Source organism: Rhinolophus sinicus, chromosome 13 (assembly GCF_057876585.1).
Source record: "Rhinolophus sinicus isolate RSI-liver-muscle chromosome 13, RSI-T2T, whole genome shotgun sequence".
Classification (NCBI taxonomy): Eukaryota; Metazoa; Chordata; class Mammalia; order Chiroptera; family Rhinolophidae; genus Rhinolophus; species Rhinolophus sinicus.
In genome coordinates, this window is record NC_142513.1 from 5,242,491 (window position 1) to 5,257,894 (window position 15,404).

Below are 15,404 nucleotides of genomic sequence, written 5' to 3' on the forward strand. Positions count from 1 at the left end.
TCAGTAAATGAATGAGTCGTGATGAGTAGAAAGACCGATATTCTCAAACTGAAGACGTTGGGAAAAAGTTCTCCCATTTTCTCAACACTAAAAGACAAACGGAAGACTGTAGGCTTCTTTTTAGGAGGAACTCTTATTATAGGTGTCTTATCTGGAGATCGGCTCCATTTCCTGGTCTGCTGTCAATTAACACAATCCAGGAGGTCTCCTTTAGTAGTTAGTGGCAGCAAGGAAGGTGTTACAGGGCCCTGGGGGAGAAACATGCAGGCAGGTCTTCCAGTATAACTGTGATTAATCACCAAGTCAAAATATTCATTTATCACAGAAAGACTCCTCCTTTCCCAAGAAGAATTATCTGGAGATGTTGGCAATGGATCCTCAATGTTTTGCTTGGCAAGTTATCTCCCAGCTGGCTTTCAGTTGCAAACCTTTCCTCCTTTGTGGTTGTCTAGTGTGAAAAAACACTACTGCACAGGAGGCTTTCATCTAAATGTGAATGGCATCCTCTATAAATGCTCCTGCTTTAATGTAGGCTGTCCCATAGTTCTCTGTACTCAGAGTCTGTGTCTCTACGTTGCAACAGAGTGAATCATACTTGAGTAACTATATGATTAATCTTTTTTTGGCAAAATGGCTCAAGAATATTGCAATTACCGATAGACACTTGTGATGGGACAGCGAAAGCCTGACGCTCAACAAAATAAACCAAAGTAGAAATGTCCTTTGTAAACATGCTTGTGGCCCTCCTTTGGGACTTGCCCTTATTTTTCTGGATTGTTCAGAACATAAAGGATTGGCAAAGGGCTTGACTTTAATTCATAAGCCCCAGTGCATATATTTTGGAATGCAAGATCCACTCAAGACCTTCAAGAGCAAATCTGTATGAAGCCGTGGCCATCAAATGTGGGAAGGTTCCTGAAGCCGGGGCTGGGGGGTGGGGGGAACCCTGTGGAGAGATGAGATATCTAACAAATGAAGTCAGAATGAAAGCCTTAGGGACTTATTCCAAAGTGGTTCTAGGAAGTAAGAGCTACCCTGAACACAGTGGCTGGAAAGACAAGTTTGAAGTGAGGGAACAAAAACTACAAGGGACAGAACGATTTAGTCAGAGGAGCATGGATTTTGGAGAGATGGACGATGGGATTGTACAGTCTTCACTTATGAGCTCTGTGACCTTGGGCAGGTTTCTTCACTTCTCTGAGCACCAGTTAGTTAGTTCATTGGTAAACGAGAAATGGCTGTGAAAATTAAATAAGACACGTGCAGTGCCTGGCACACGTAGGAGCTCTACTACGGGCCTACTATTCTTACTAAAATGTAAAGCCCTGACACAGGCAAGTAGGGCGTAAGGAGGACATTGAGATTGGCAGGAGGAAGGCATGGAACTTGGACTCAAGTGGGACTGGTTGAAGGCAGGAAGCAGTGGTGTCAGAAGCATTTCCAGAAATGGAGCCATAGGCTCCTGTGTATTCATTCCATGACTTGAAAATAGTTTTCAGAAATTGCTCGGTCCACAAAAATGCTAATTGGAAAGGGATTTGCATCGGGCCTGTCTGCATTCATCACGGCCAGCGCGGCCCTTCCCAGATGCTCCCTATCTCCTTTGACTGTTTCTTGATCTATTGATCAACGAATGCAAGCAATTGTCTGTAGCCAGCATTTCCCCTGCCAAAATCCCAAGAAAATGAAACTAACGGAAATAAAGGGCTGTACGTAGGATCTCACTGATTCCCATTATTTTGAGGGGTTCCTCGTGATCCCAGATTCTGTTAGAGCCTGATTATCTCATTAAAATTTAATTTTAATCCCCCTCCCTCCCCCCTCCCTCCTTTGCCTCCCCCCTCCCTGTTTCCTCCCTCCTTCCTTCCCTCCCTCCCTCCCTCCCTCCCTCCCTCCTTCCTTCCCTCCCTTTCTCCTCAACCTGCATAGCTGCAAGTCTTCTTTTGGCCTCTACTTGCAGCAAGTTACTGCTTTAAATCTTGACATAAACATCTTGAAATGAGATTGACTAAATTATCCCTAAAATGTGTCCCATGCTTTGCTAGGTACTGAATTTACAGAAGTGGTGGCATCTGCCCTTTTCAGATCTCCCTACATGTCAAACAGCTAGAATCTTCTCAGGGAGCAACAGAGGTCTAAACATGTGGTCCCACCTCCCCTTCTGGCTGAAGGTACGAGGCCTTGTCAGTCCACCTCTACTGTTTAAACCACCTGTTCTCAGAATGATGGCAGTCCATTGGTCATAGCAAGGTCCCAAATTGGTTGCTCTGACCGAAAAGAAGTAATGAAAACAAAAAAGGTGACAGCATACAATAGCAGTTCACATCCAGTGCTGTGGAGCTAAAGTTGAATTCTTGTCCTTTGTAGTCTTCTTTGGTGGGGAGGCGCGTGGGGTTCAAGAAGTTGGTTTTTCCAACCCCGTCTAATACAGGTCTACCTTTAATATGGGTTTCGAATGTCTTAGAATAAAAAAGATGTTCCTTTTTTGCCCTTTCTGACCATTCTGCAGAAAACGACTTGGTAAATTTGATCCTGAAGTTCTCCTATGTCATCTTCTCAAACCAATGTGTGTAGAATCGTCTGGAAATCTTGATAAAATGCAGATGCTAGTGCAGGAGGTCTGGGATGGGATCTGAGCTTCTGCCTTTCTAACAAGCTCTCAGATGATGCCCTTGGTGCTGGCCTGGGTACCACACATGGAAGAGCGAGACCTCCCATCATAGCCTCTTAAAGCCTGTCACTCAAAGCGTTGTCTGTGGACCAGTGGCGTCCACATCACCAGGGCTTGTTAGAAACGCCAGGTTTACTGAGTCAGAACCTGCATTTTAACAAGACCTCTCTACTCCATCATGGTTCTTAGCACAGTGAGGTTTACGAATCACCTGAGTCAGAATCACCTGTGCTGGGCTCCAGGCAGCTACACGTCAACAGAGAGAGCACATCCCCACGATTCTGATATCCTCAGTCCATCCTGGGCGGGGCCCTTTCTTTGCAGTGACCCAGAAGAACAGCCCTCCTGCCAGACACACTGAGCCCAAGGCGGTCATGCAGGTAAGTGCTGGAAGCTCCTTCCCTGATGGGAAAAGGCTCAAAGGGATGTTACCTGCTTGTGAAGAGGAAAGACCCCCGGAAAACTTACCCAGAGAAAAGGTGTGGGAACCCTGGCATGAAAACAAAGGTAAGTCACCCACAGGAAGTGGTTGTCCAGGGAAGAAAGAAAGCCCTGAGTGACTTCCTTATTTTGTCAACATTTGTTCTGAAATAAAGATGCAGTTACAACTTGCTTTTCTTTGTAAAGAAGTGGTTCTTCTCCAGGGACTGCAAGGTTTCCATCTAAGTACACCTGGCTTCCAAAGAGATTCTTAACTAAGTGAAGGGTGTGTGTGTGTGTGTGTGTGTGTGTGTGTGTGAGAGAGAGAGAGAGAGAGAGAGAGAGAGAGAGAGAGAGAGAGAGAGTTCACAAGCAAATTCTAGTGGGACAAGCAGTACATTTAAAATTCATCTAGGAGCAGAAGACTTTCTTAAAAATTTTTAGGTCCCATTGGTGATATTTACAATGAGAAAATACATTTTCATAGGTACTTAGCTAAGGAAGTCTTTACTTCCCATGGGGTTACCTTGAGGATATTCATTTTGACTCTCTGACTTTCCAGGAACTGGAATTTTTGAGGAAACCGTAGAAGGCATTGGTTTGGGGGTTCCCAGAGTGTGTGTGCTGAGGGGACTGCAAATAACTGCTCTGTGCTCACAGCTTAGGGGTCACAAAATGGGATCTCTCTTCTTTTTCTCTCTCTCTGGTCATGTTTCAGCTTCAGGTACAATCAATAATAAGAAGAAGATGTAGGGAAACTAATGCAGGTCCAGTGGTTATTTTCACGTTCCTTTTTTCTTCTTGAGGACAAGAGGAAAACATGGTTTAAAATGACCTGTCCATCCAGTGGTTCTCTTTCATAGCATTCCAGAAAGAAGTGAAATAGAAGAGCAGGCCTGGGGCCCCGTGCGGTCTGCAGGGGGTCGGAGGAAGCAGTATGGCGTCCTGTGCATTCAATGAGGCTAAAGATCATTGAGTTGGAAACCTGTTGTGGCAGGCGTGGAAAGAACTGATGACAAGGGACAAGGCTATCTTGTCCAGGTCAGGATATCACCACACAGAAAAGAGGGCTCCTACCATTAGCCCAGGAATGTCAGGAACACATCTATACTGCACACAGGTCAGAAAATACCTCCAGGCCCGAGCGATACAACAAAATCTGTTTCGTACTCTGTCACCCACTGTTTTGACTGGACAGTTATCCTGTTTAACCAATGACGATGGTTGGTCTGCATGATTTGGCTCTCAGGATGGAGTGTGGGGGGCTTTGATCATTTTCTGTGTTTACACAAGTGGATCCAGCTCCCTTTGTGAGTTGTCTCAGTCTGTTCTCTTCTAAGTGCCTTAGCTACTTGGAAACCCCTAAACAGTGATGATTACTTCTTTTAAAAATGGCTTGGCTTTTACTTTGAGTGTTAGCATTTTTACCACCACAGTGAAAATGTGTCATGATTCCTCCCCCCGTGTAAAAAAAGTGGAGCAACTGCCAGCATAAGAAACAGTCCATCAAAAAAGTAATATATAAGGATAAAACATTCAACAAAAAGCTAAGGAAAAATAAATGATAGAATTTCATTGACGTCTGATATGACGATGCAAAGGAAAGGAGTATAATTGATGCTGGTTTCTGTCCACGTGTTGTTTTTTTCCCTTCTTTCTGTCCGGGTGGGAAGGTCACTTTCCTGCAGGTAAAAGGGAGCCGTTTCACCAGCAAAGATTTCAGCTTCTCGTCATTAGGGCGACCGTGGCAGCCTGGGCAGCGTCAGAAGGTGGACTAGATTCTGCCCTTCCATTTCTTGGCGAGCCTGATGGGAAGGGAAAATGCGGCTGAAAGAGTCTGGTAACTTTTCTCCAGGGAGAGGCGTGCCCCACATTTCAGTAATTCAAGGAAGCTGTTTCTGAGCTTGGATGGAAGCCATGTCCGGCTCTCTCCGCCCGTGGAGAGATCCTCAGAGCTGGAGGCCTCGGAGGCTGTAAGACTAGAAGTAACGTCAGAAGCACCTGGTTGGTCTCTGGGGAGACAGGCTGTTGCCCTTTTCTCTCTCGTGAGAGGAGAAGGCACCACTTTATAAGTGTCCATAAAGGGAACTATGCAGTCCACAGAGCCATTAACAAGCCCTAGCTCTGCAAGATTTCCTGTTCTTGGAATTGGTTGTTTAAAAGTAAAGAAAAAATATCAAGTCCTCCTTTGCTGCTAGAAATTGGCACAATGCCGTGAGTTGAAGTTGGCAAGAATCACAAAGTCATCCAGGATTTTCTGGGAGTTACAGGCCAAGGCCATTAGGGAGGAAATAAGGCAAAAACCTTCTCTTGGACTTTGGACGCGTCCATTCTACACTGATGAAACGATCACACGATTATTGAACCCCTACTGTGTGCCCTGCGTTCCATTAACTTTGAACTTGCTCTTTCATCTTTCCTACAAGTTCCAAACCTCCTTTCAAAGGCTGCTTCACTTTAGGGGTGGAAATCCTGCAACCTGGGAAGCAGAGCTAGTTTATGGAACGTAACGATCTGGGTGTTTTGGAAGAGCAATCTGCTCTTCCTGGGTGAACTCATAAATGTTTCACCATGATGTCCTTTCAGAGTTAAACCTTGTTAAAATGAGGACCGCTACGAGGGTGCCATGTGCGGTGGTGGAGGTTGTACACTGCACTCCCACAGGGGCATATGCCACTTCTGTCAGAGACATCACAGAACTGTTTAAGTATTTGTTACTACAGTTTTCTGGCAGAAGGCACTCAAGTATCATCTCCTAACAAAATAAGCATATCATGACAATCTTCTGACAGGTGGAAGTGTCTTTAGGACGGACCTCCTTTTCCTAATTTGCACAAAAGTGCCTCAAAGGTTACTGGTAGCCTGGAGAAAGCAGAGGTTTGCTTTCCTAAGTCCTGTCCATCGTTCCTAAAGCATGTCTGTGGTTCTGGGACGTTCAGGCCTGAGGCCTAGCTCGCACTGGGTCTGTGTGAGACGATTTGGCGCCCATCACAGCTCCCCCAGGTCCATTTGGAGCTCAGGTCTCTGGTCTGATCCAGTCCAGGGGAAGAGCCCACTGCCACGTAGAACTGGAAGGTGAAGGGAACTCTTTCTCCGTGAGAGTTAGCCTACTTCCTGTGAGCCAATAAACATGGCTTCCGTCAAAGCTTAGCAGGTTAAATATGAATGTATACATTTAGGTTTGCGAGGAAAACAATTCTTCAAAAATCTCCTGGAACCCAACTCGATCTCTGTCTCCACCTCGACCCCAAAATTTGGACTGGCTGGCAGAAAATGTGTCCTGAGTTTTTCTGGCTCCCAGCCCCTTTGCCATGGATCTGGGGTCTTGTGAGTTGGGTGGGGGGGAGGAGAGGGTGACTTGCTCCCGGGTCCAAGTACATCATGACTGAGGAGATTGAAAAGCTTGCAGGCTATTTGTGTTCTGCCATGTAGTTCTCTTGAGGAGATGAGTAAAAAGCGAGCTGCCTGCTTGAAAGGTGGGGCAAGGAATGAGGGCGGAGAAGAGAAAGAGCCTGCTCACTTAGGCAGGATATTCTCCCCGCACACTGGCTTGTGAGCAACCTATGGCGTGGTGAGCACAGGCAGTCCGGCCATCTCACATGACTACGCACCCATTTCCCTGGCCTCCCCACCGTCTCTAAGCTTTGGGACGCACTGTCACGCTTCTGACTATGTGTATGTACACCCATCCCTTCTTACTGCTGGAGTGTGGGCCCCTAGAACTGAAATGATGAGTGTGTAAGTCACCTTGGAGAATCTTCCTTTCAGGAAATAGTCCCCATGGTACAACTGAAAGGATTTCCCTCATAATCCAAAGGGGAACATAACTTCTGGAAGAATCTGGCTCACGATGGATTAGAGAGAGTTAGCTTCCGTGTCTTCCGTGGCAGGTATTTGGTCTCCTTTCAGTTCCTCGGATCAAACTGCAGGGGGCGCTAGGGAGCTTTGCCAGCATCTGCTTCCAGCTTGTCCCTGAGGAACTGTTCTGCCCTAAGGCTTTGCGGGTTCTTGGAAAGTGGGATGGGGTGAAGGATCCCCTAGTCCTCTCCTGAGGGACCATGGACAAGTGAACGGTCCCACCAGCCTGTCTTGCCTACCTAAGGGGCTAGAATGTTCTTCAGTTGTTTTTGAATGGCTACGCATAGGAACCTTCTGGGATGCTTGCTAAAAACGTCGTAAGGCCTTCCTCTGTTGTCCGCACTCCTGACTCAGTGTCCTGGTGTGGGGCCCAGGAAACCTGCATTTTTGACCAGCACCGTTCTGATGCTGGTGGTTTCTATACTACCTTTCGAGGATTGTTATTTAAATAAAGCTCCACGCTGGGGCTTTACAAGCCATGCAAGTGCCCTGCTACCGTGAAGAAGCTCTTTCTTGGTATTATATTCTAGTTAGGAATGACGACCTTCCATTGCCCGTTGACTTTTGAATGCAGCCACGAAGTCTGAGCCAAATGGACGAGGCTGAATGTGTGAGGCTGCTCTTCCCAAGCTCAAAATTCACATCTGTTTGAGTAATTGTCATCGTGGGTTATGTTTTCCTCCTTATGTTTTCTGAATTACCAAATGAAGACATGTTTGCTTGAAAAAATCGTGCACACTGCTGCCACGTGCATGGAGGCCTCTCTCCCTGCCACGTCCACTACTAGCGTCTCTGACATTCTGGGGTCCATGGGCTGGGGCTTGGAGCCCACACATCTGTCCTGCTTTTGGTTTCTCCAGGGGACTCCAGGGCTTGGGAGTGACTTCAAATATTGCTATCATTCAGCCCCAAAGAAGAATTTGACGTTAACCCATCTTTTTAGTTAAAATTCCTAAAAACATGTGCCCCAATTCCAGATAGGAATCATTAAGAACTTGGCGTTGGAGCTCCTGGTGCCTGGGTACCAGACTGCCTGCTTCGGACTGGGGGTTTGGGGGGGGGCAGCCAGATACCTTTGTGCCCAACGCCTCTCCCCATGTGGGGAGGCAACAGGAGGGGAGGCTTGTTAAAAGCTTCCAGCTCCCCCCTCCCCCCGCACCCCCTAGGAGAACAGGCTGAATGGGGGTCCTGAGAGAGCTTGGCGTCCTACGTGTGGGAAATTCTTGCTGAATATGTACAAGCCTTCACTTGCTTTGCAGACAGCCAGGAATGCCGCCCTGGGCTGCCAGTGATGGATGCTGGCCAGCCATGTGGCAGCCTGCGAATCCTGAGGCGAAGCTCTGCAGGGGCTTCTCCTGGGGCCTTCTGGAAATACGTTTTGAGCACCAGGCAAAATTAGGAGAGCTCTGGCCGTGCGGAGTCACACTCTCTGCTGTGGGTTCCTCAGACCTAGTCCTGCTGCCTTGTGTGAAGCTGTGGCTGAAGGACGACGATGCTCGCAGAACCCACAAAAGCACTGCGTGCGAATCACCAAGCCAGTCAAGTGTTTACGCGACCCTTCCTTAGCACAAAAGCAGTACCCTTTCCTAGCGAATTTTAGACGACTCAGAGCAGCTGCAACCACAGAATTTTTAGACCTTACCTTACCACCCAGAGATGGTAAGATCTTATCACCATTAACGCTGCAGAGGTGTGTGTATGTGTGCACTTTCCTTTTGGAAAAACAAAATGGGCATCATGCCATTCAGCTCTGTAACTTTCGTGTTCTCTTAACATATATCATTAATATCTTTTCATTCTTTTTAGTACGACTTTGTATTTGTTTTTGTTATTTTGAAGCAAAAAAAAAACAACAAAAAAAACCGTATAAAAATTGCATGTGCAGTACTGAATTCTTTATTTCCAGAACCATTTGAGGGTGTGTCCCCTCTCCCCCAATGCTTCAGTGTGTATTTCTTACAAACAAGGAAATCCTTCTACCTAGCTGTTGTACAACCGTACAAATCAGGGAATTAATATTGATGCATCACTACCCCCGAATAATCCTCACACCGATCTTCCCAATAATGTCCTTTATAGAGCAGCAGGTCCCAGGTCAGAATCACATGTTGCGTCCTGTCCTTCACACTTCTTTAGTCCCGGCACCTCCTCAGTCTGTGGCTAACTCCTGTGAGCACGACAGGCCAGTGTTTTATTTCATAGCTCGTGCCTCCCGTTGGGTTGTCCAATGTCTCCTCTTGGCTGGTTTCAGGTCATGCGTCTTCACGAGGGACAGCACTGAAGTGATGCCAGCCGGTGGCACACAGCTTAACTTTCTCCCATCACTGATCACGTTCCCTCTGATCATTAGATCACGCGAAGTCCTCACTCCATGTCATCGGGAGGTTCTTAGAAACTGGCTTTCAGTGGAACGACGTATGAGGAAGCCAATTTGACCACAGACTAATGGATAGAAACAAAAGTGACATTCCAACGGCCTATTTTTGGTCACAAAAGCATCACCAGTCTTCAAAATAAAGACCCAAAGCACTTCTAATATTAAACATGAGCTATACATACATTTAACAAAGGTTCATAAAAGCAAGTCAGATAATTACTTTCCAACCTGCTTATTCCAGTTCAGGGTCACTCGGGGCCGAAGCCTCTACCGGCAGCTCAGGAAGCCAGGCAGGACGCCACGCTGGCCAGGATGCCCTGCCCTCGGAGGGCACCCACACCCACACCCACACTCACTCGAATGGGGACAATGGAGACATGCCAGTTCCCCTCGTGTGCACATCTGTGGGACACGGGAGAGAAGTGGAGTCCCCAGAGGAAACCCACACAGATATGGGGAGACCGTGCAAACTCCACACAGACAGTGGCCTTGGCCAGGAATTGATTAATTTTTTTTCTCATCAATGTTATAAAGAAATGACGTTGAATAAAACTTTATTGGAGGACCTGCCGTGTGGGGGGCATCTACCAGGCTTGTCCGCTGTAGTTACTCTTTTTCCCTTTGGAATTAAAAAGAGTTTTATGGGAGGAGCTTTGAGACCATGTAAATATCCCATTTGTCACCCAACTGTCTGTTTGTTTGTATCTGTATGGACTCCTAGTTTTCTACTTTATTCATTGGGTTATAATCCATTACTGTCACTATTTATTAATACTTACATGCTCAACTTGTCCTCAGTTTGGTCAGAGGGAACGTTTTCAGTCTGGTTTCAGTTTTTTTAAACATTCTTTGAGTACATTCTTACACAAAAAGATGTTCCACGCTCTTGTACTGTATCCTCCCCAGCAGAGGAAACAGCCTTTTCTCCGAAGCTCTGCTTCCTTTTAGTGGATGTTGGTACTTAGAAGCCAAGATCTGGGAGCTAGGTGTGCGCGTTGCTGGTATTTCTGCTCCTAAGCATTGTCAGTGGACAGGCTCGGGAAGAGATGTGTGTACAACACACGCATGTGAACACAAATCCAGCTGCCTATCTATCTGTCATCTATCTCTCTATCTCTCCATCCAGCCAGCTATCTAACCTATAATCTATCTATGTATCTACCTGTTACCCATCTACCTATTATCTATCAATCACCTATCAATCATCTATCTATTCATCCCTCCATCCGTTTACCTATCGAAAACTGAGTTTATCCTGATACCCTCTAATTTCAGTCCAACAACACAGGTTTCATTTTCACTCCTTCCCTTTCCATATTTGTACTCGCTTCTCTGAAAGTGAAGAACCAGGCTCACAAGCTTCTTGGGTGACTAACTGATCAGCCCCTCTGGTGTAACCAATCTCCGGCCTTTACCGTCACCCCTTTGCTTGCGTGGATGCTCTCCTGACCTCACTTGGGATTCAATAACGTGTGCTGGCCCGTGCCCTCACCTCCCACACCAATTTGGAAGCCTTCCTCACCGGACCTGGACTCCGTACCTGGCATGGGGTTGCGTCCCTCCTGGGAGCGCTCTCCTCAGCCACTTGGGCTTCAGCGTCTCAAGGCAGGTGGCCTGTCCAGTTGGATGCCTTCCTCCCTCTGCTTGAGCCTCAGTAATGCACTGACCCATCTCTTTCTTTCACACCCACACACCTACTTACACACCTATCTTGTATATATGCTTCATAACACTTTCATTGTATGGTTTATCTTCTGACTTGTTTTTTCTTCTGCCAGTCTCCATCTTTTCAATGTAAGTACCATCATTGAGTGACTTTGTTTCTCTTGTCACTGCAAGTCTTGACATAGTAGGGTTCAGTAAATATCCACTGGTTGATAATATGTTAAAGCCACTTACCCAGTTTTTCATCATGTTTTTGTCATCAGGTGGCCTTTGAGAATGAAGTTCGCCATTAGTCTTTGCAGTAGGTTTCTGTCTTGTGGCCTCATTCTTGCTGCCCACAGAATACTGCTGGTGCTTCTTCCTTCCAGGCACATGCGCAGGACACATGATGAGTATATGACTAAGTAACATACCAATAAAATGGGAGCAGAAGTGACGTATGTCACTTCCGTGAAGATACTTTCAAGGCCCATGTGCAACATACTTTGTTCCCATCTCTTTCTTCTGATGACAGTCGGAAAACATACTGAAATATCTTCATCTGTCCAGGAACTGAGTCATGATAAACATAGCCCCCTGCCTCCCCGCGTTTGGCCTGTGTGGGGCACGTAGTGTGAGCAAGAAGTAAACACCTGAGGTGTTAAAGCTCTGAGATTTGTATTTTATTGTTTTTGCTGTTGCATGCCCTAGACTCTCCCAATGAAGCATTGCTTAAATAAAACAAGCACAAACAAAAAATGACATCTCACTTCATAGTAACATTTCACTTCTGCTTGCAAACAACAGTTTGCAGCTGAGAAGAGAAGAATTTGGACTGTGACCTTTGTAGGAGAGAAGGAGAGGAGCACATGTGAACTGACCCCCAATTTTCTCTTGGCATGAAAATCGTTTCAGCTAGGCCGTACCGTAAACCCGTGCAGAATATACACTCGAGACCCGTTCGGTACAGGCAGGTGATGGACTGGGTGACCTGCCAAGCCTCTCATTTCCTTCTCTAATTTCTGTGATTATCAAAGTGATGAAGTACGGACAGTTCATTAAAATCCCTCTTTGAAGGCTGACCTGAGGCTCCTCGCACGTCTCTGTCTCCCTGCTGTGCCTAAGTGATAAATGCCTAGATCATCCTTCAATCAACTTGGCACAGAGGCCAACCGGTCACGCATCCCGCCGGTGGCTTATTTAACCGACTCTCTAGCTTTGAATCTCATCTTCTCAGGTTTTTTTTTTAATGTATTCACTTATTTATGTACCAGAGACCTAAGGGACCCAGGGAGGGGGACAGACGGACATGACAAGGGCTGCCTGATGGTAGGAATGCCCAGTTTAGTTGGGAGGCGTGCAGGACAATCGCGGTTGAATGAAAAACTGCCCCAGGACTACTCCCTCGGCAGCGGAACAGCACTGTCATTTTCATGCCTTTTCTCCAAAATAAAAGATTCCCATTTTCTAACCAATAGGGTTAGAACCCAGAGGATGCATTTTCTCATCTCGCATCGAAGGTAAGCTCAGTCAGTCAGCTGGACTAGCTCTTCCCCCTCCCTTTGCTCAGGCAGTTGTGGGTCGGTACCAATGGACGCCACGGTGCTCATCCACTTTGCTGTGGCCTAGTTAAACCTCAGATTCTTACCCATACCCAGGTGGTCTAGGGTGGGACCCGTGATTCCACATGACTAGTGAGATCCAGGAGATGGCGCTGATTCTCAGACCGCACACCAAGTACCAGAACTTAGAGGAGGTGGCCCCTGCTCTGACGGTCATCACCATCTCGTTGGGGTGACAGAGGGAAGCCAGAACCACAGGCATTGGAGCTGAAGTGGAAGTAAACACTGTGGAGGCCTTTTTATGTACTACCCTAAGGCATCAAATTGTAAGGAGGGCCTCCCTACCAGTGAGATCACAGCGTGGGTTCTCGGGAGGCGGACGCTGAGACAGAGTTTGGGGTGTGAAATGTTTATGAGACATCGACATATGGAAAAGAAGAGAGAGGAAGCAGGACTGGGCAGAATTTACCCTTTCACTCTGCAAATATAATATTATTCACCCACCCACTGAGTGCTCGGGATGCAGAGATGAAAAAGGCCGATACAGTTGCTCCCCAGAGGTAACCAAAGTGTGAACAGACTAAAGGCGATGGAGGAAATGCCTCCAGATACTCTGATGAGTCATGAGCAGGGGCCAGAAGCGTATCGCAGGGGAAAATGGCATGACAAAGCTGTGCGTCTGCGTGTGTGTGTGGGGGGGTGTCCGTGTATGTGTGCGTGTAAGTAACCGGAAGAGTTATTTGGGCAGGAAAAATGGCACCTGAAGTGGCCTATTCCGGAACCGAGGTTTGGGGGTATAAGATGAAACCATACGAATTGGTCAGGGCGGGGGAGGGTGACTTTGGATGGGTGCCATTCTCTGCCCAGAATTAGTGGGTGTTACTTTCCACACCACGGTTGGCAAGCGAGGTAATGAGATTCCTCAATCCACTTCTGTGGCCTCACTTGTTTGTACAACGCAGTGTTGACTGTTTACCCCTCCTCTCCAGAAGACCGAAGTCAAAATTTTTAATTGGAGTTTTTCAGCCAAAGAACAAACTGGCTTGCTGCCCAAATTATGGGTGAAGATGTCGAGAGAGAAAACCTCACCTTCTGTCCTGTTGGCAGCAAATGAAAACAAACCGCTTTTCTCCCTCTCCCAGCTGCTTTCTCTCCTCCACAGGCGACTCTATTTAAAGCGCTGGCTCCTTCACAGGTTTTAAGCCAAGGGATAGAAAGCTACTGGCTTAGCCTTTGTCTTTCCCTGGAGAATGCAGACTGATAATGCTTATAGAACTTACTGTGGCTCCCTCACCCCCAGCCGCCCCATTTCCCACCTCGGGTTCCTGGCAAGTTCAGCTTAGAAATTTGTTACTGTTGTTGTTGTTGTTCTTGGTGGTGGTGGTGGTGCTGTGTGTGTGTTTTCGGGGGTGGGGGTGGGGGCGTGTCACGGCTCTCCCAAAGCAGTAAGTCAGCATCATTTAAGACCACAGTTGATAACGCTTGTTTCTAATTCTTTAAAATCATCTTTAAAAGGAAAATTAAGCCTGCTACCCACAACCCCCCTCCTTGCCCCCCGTAGGGACAATCTTTCTTTGGCTCAGTTTGGTAATTCAATTGTGATAGGTAGAGTTGTGCAGTCCTAGCAAAAGCGAGAGGATAAAATAAAAGCAGAAAGGAGGGAGAAAAAAGCCTGCCAGCAGCTGTCATCTATCTTGTGAAAAGTAAAAAGTGCTTACCCGGGCCCAGATAGTAAATCCTACCTGCTTTATTAAATAAATGTAGTATTTCACTCAGGGAGGGAGACCTTTGGAATATCTGGAAAATCTTGCAGGCTTTGAAATGGAATAAAGATTGATTTATGTGGAGGTTCTCTTGTGTGTGTGTTTTTCTTCCCTCTGACACAGAGTACAGTAACCAAGACACAAAATTCATTTTAGAACACCAAGAGAAGGAGGTGGGTTTTGGGAATCTGGATGTTTTATTTATCTGACTTAAAAAAAAAAAAAAAAAAAAAAAAAGACAGGTCATCGAGTTTACTGGATAGCCAGAAGTTTGTATGGTACAGACATTACAGAGCTGTTTCAAGGAATAATGTAAACGTATGTCAAGGGCCTAGCCTGAAGACTGTCACATAGTAGGTGTTCAAAAATGGTAGCTCTTTTGTTTAATCAAGGATTTGCATCCATGGTTTTGACTTGACTTGCTTTGTTTTGTACCCTACCTTAAACCAAAGGTAATTTATGACTGCCCTATTAGTCATGATTCTTTCAATTGTGCATGATAGAAACCCAAAACAAACTGGTTTAACTAAGAAAAACCTCAGTTTAAGAAGCTAAAAATTGATGATTTAGTTGGCCTCAGGTATGGCTGGATCCAGGTTCTTTTTTTTTTTTTGTCTTAAGGAAAAGGCACCTTGGCTTTTTTTTTGTTTTTTTAAAAAAAGGTATTTATTAAAATATAGTTAATATACAATATTATATTAGTTTCAGGTGTATATCAGAATTAGTCAGCATTTATACACCTAAAGAAGTGATCACCATATGTCCAGCAAAAACTAATTGCTTTTCTCTTGCTGTTTGTAAGATTCTTTGTCTTTAACCTTTGGCATTTTAATTATGTGTCTTGGTGTGGGCCTCTTTGGGTTCCTCTTGTTTGGGACTGTCTGTGCTTTCTGGGCTTGTATGTCTATTTCCTTCACCAGGTTAGGGAAGTTTACCATCATTATTTCTTCAAATAGGTTTTCAGTTCCTAGCTCTCTCTCTTCTCCTTCTGGTACCCCTATGATGCAAATATTGGTATGCTTGATGTTGTCCCAGAGGCCCATTTATCTCTCCTCATTTTTTTTTTTTTGGATTCTTTTGTCTTTTTGCTGTTCTGATTGGGTGTTTTC